The following is a 3230-nucleotide window of genomic DNA, read 5'->3' on the forward strand; positions in this document are numbered from 1 at the left end:
TTGCACTCCAGCCTGGGCAACAAGAGTGAAACTCCTGTCTCAAAAAAATAAATAAATAAAAATAACAGATGCTGGCAAGGTTGTGAAGAAAAAAGGAATGCTTATACACTGTTGGTGGGAGTGTAAATTAGTTCAACTACGGTGGAAGATAGTGTGGCAATTCCTAAAGACCTAAAGACAGAACTACCATTCAACCCAGCAATCCCATTACTGGGTCTATACCCAAAGGAATATAAATCATTCTATTATAAAGATACATACATGCGTGTGTTCATTGCAGCATTATTCACAATAGCAAAGACATGGAATCAATCCAAATGTCCATCAATAATAGACTGGGTAAAGAAAATGTGGTACATATATGTCATGGAATACTATGCAGGCCCAAAAAAGAATGAGGTCATGTCCTTTGCAGGGACTTGAATGGAGCTGGAAGCCATTATCCTTAGCAAACTAGCACAGGAACAGAAAACCAAATACCACATGTTTTCACTTACAAGTGGGAGCTAAATTATGAGAACACACAGAAACACAGAGGGGAACAATCACACTGGGGCCTCTTGGAGGGTGGAAGGTGGGAGGAGGGAGAGAAGCAGAAAAAATAACTGATAGACACTAGGCTTATTACCTGGGTGATGGGGGTGGGCACAGTGGCTCATGCCTGTAATCCCAGAACTTTGGGAGGCTGAAGCAAGCAGATCACTTGAGGTCAGGAGTTTGAGACCAGCCTGGCCAATATGGCGAAACCTCATCTCCACTAAAAATACAAAAATTAGCTAAGCATGGTGGCATGTGCCTGTAATCCCAGCTACTTGGGAGGCTGAGGCACAAGAATCGCTTAAACCAGGGAGGCAGAGGTTGCCATGAGCGAAGATGGCACCACTGCACTCCAGCCTGGGTGACGCAGCAAGACTCTGTCTCAAAAAATAATAATAATAAATCTGGGTGATGAAATAATCTGTACAACTAACTCCCATGTCACACATTTACCTATGTAACGAACCTGTACCCCCTGCACACATACCTTTGATCTTAAAATAAAAGTGAAAAAAAGAGAAAAGTGTCTGTTCATGTCCTTTCCCTTTTTTTTTTTTTGAGATGGAGTTTTGCTCTTGCTGCCCAGCCTGGAGTGCAGTGGCATGGTCTTGGCTAACTGCAACCTCCACCTCCTGGGTTCAAGCAATTCTCCTGCCTCAGCCTCCCACGTACCTGGGATTACAGGTGCCCACCATCTCAAGGTGAATTTCTTTGAGTTTCCTCAACACAGCTATTGTGAATTATCTGTCAGAAAAGTCACCTACCTATCTCTGTCTCTCTGGGAATGACCCCTCCTGCCTTATTTAGTCCATTTGGCGAGGTCATATTTTCCTGGATGGTGTTGATGCTAGTAGAGGTTCTTCAGTGTCTGGGCATTGAAGAGTAGGGTGTTTATTGCAGCCTTCACTGTCTGAGCTTGTTTGTACCTGTCCTTCTTGGGAAGTCTTTCCAAATATTCAAAAGGTCTTGAGTGTTGTGATCTAAGCTTTATCTGCTTTAGGGGGCATCCCAAACCCAGTAATACTGTGGTTCTTGCAGACTCTTAGAGATACCACCTTGATGGTCTTAGATAAGATCTAAGAAAATTCTCTGGATTACCAGGCAGAGGTTCTTGTTCTCTTCCCTTACTTTCTCCCAAACAAATGGGTCAGTCTCTCTCTCTCTCTCTCTCTTTCTCTTTTCTGAGCTACCTAAAGCTGAGGATGGAGTGACACAAGCATTACTGTGGCCACCAGCACTGTGACTGCACTGGGTCAGACCTGAAGCCAGCACAGCACTAGGTCTCACCCAAGGCCTGCTGCAACCACTCCCTGGCTACTGTCTGTCTCTCCCAAGGCCTGCTGCAACCACTGCCTGACTATTTCTCAAGGCCCTGGGGCTCTGCAATCAGCAAGTGGCAAAGCCAGCCAGGACTGTGTCCTTCCTTTCAGGGCAGAAAGGTACCCCAGGCCCCAGTTGGGTACAGAGGTTCCCGTGGGGAGTCCGAGACTAGAGTCACAAACCTTAGAAATCTACCTGGTGTTCTATTGTACTGCAGCTGAGCTTGTACTCAAACCACAAGACTCAGTCCTCCCTCACTCTTCCCTCTCCTTTCCAAAAGCAGAGGAGCCTTACTTCGTGGCCACCAAAACCACAAGCCACAAAGAATACTGCCAGACGACTGCTGATGTCCCTTAAGCCCCAGGGGTTCTTAAGTCAGCTTGTGGTGAATGCTGCCTGACCTGGGACTAACCGTTTAGGGCAGTAGGCTCCCCTCTGGCCCATGACAGGTCCAGAAATGTTCAAGAGTCAAGTCCTAGAATCGAGGACCCCAAGAGCCCACCTCCTTGTGGCCAAGCGGGTACCTAAAAGGTGTAAGACAAAGTTCCCTTTATTTGTTCTCTGCTTTTCTCTAGCAGAAGGAGTTCTGCCCTTCAGTGTCACTGGAAGCCAGAAAGTCTCAGGTTCACCCAAGGCCATCAATGTGGAACCCGGTTATCACTGCTGGTTATTCAGGGCACAAGGGCTCTTTAGTTAGCAGGTGATTAATGCTGCCAGGACTGGGTCCTTCCCTTCAAGGAAGTGGGTTCCCTTCTGGCCCAGGGTGTGTCTAGAGATGTTTTTCAGGAGCTAGGGCCTGGGAGGGGGTCTCACAATTATCTGGCACCCGATCCTGCTGTGACTGAGCTGGTATCCAAGATGCAAGACAATGTTCTTCCTACTCTTCTCTCTCCTCTCCTCAAATGGGAGGAAATGGTCTCTTTTGGAGCTGTGAGTCGTGCAGCATGGGGTCAGGGGAGGATGATGTTAGAACTCCCTTAGCTGCCCCAGCTACTGTTTTAGAAGGTCATGTGCCCCCCAGTCCACCGTCTCTAGGCCCAGTTCAGCACTAGGACTCGCCTAAGAGTCGCAGTTGTCATGGTTTAGACTGCCTTCAAGTTTACTTAGAGACCCAAAGCCCTTCAGCCCACAGTGGAAAAGTTTGCAGGTATTCAAGTTCGGACCACTAGGATCAGCAATTCCCCTCTCCTTAGGGCTGGTTTAAATGCTTCCTCTATGGATGGGCCTCAGCTGGGTTTGGTCCAATTTTCCTTTCTGCTCGAACTGGGCAGCACCGAGTTCACTGCCTCACAATAGCCGAGTTCTCCCTCCCTCCTCCAACACGCAGAGATTCTCTTTGCATGCTGCTACTGACAGGGGAGTGGGAGTGGGGA

The sequence above is a fragment of the Colobus angolensis genome, unplaced genomic scaffold (assembly GCF_000951035.1).
Source record: "Colobus angolensis palliatus isolate OR3802 unplaced genomic scaffold, Cang.pa_1.0 Scaffold114, whole genome shotgun sequence".
NCBI classification, from domain to species: domain Eukaryota; kingdom Metazoa; phylum Chordata; class Mammalia; order Primates; family Cercopithecidae; genus Colobus; species Colobus angolensis.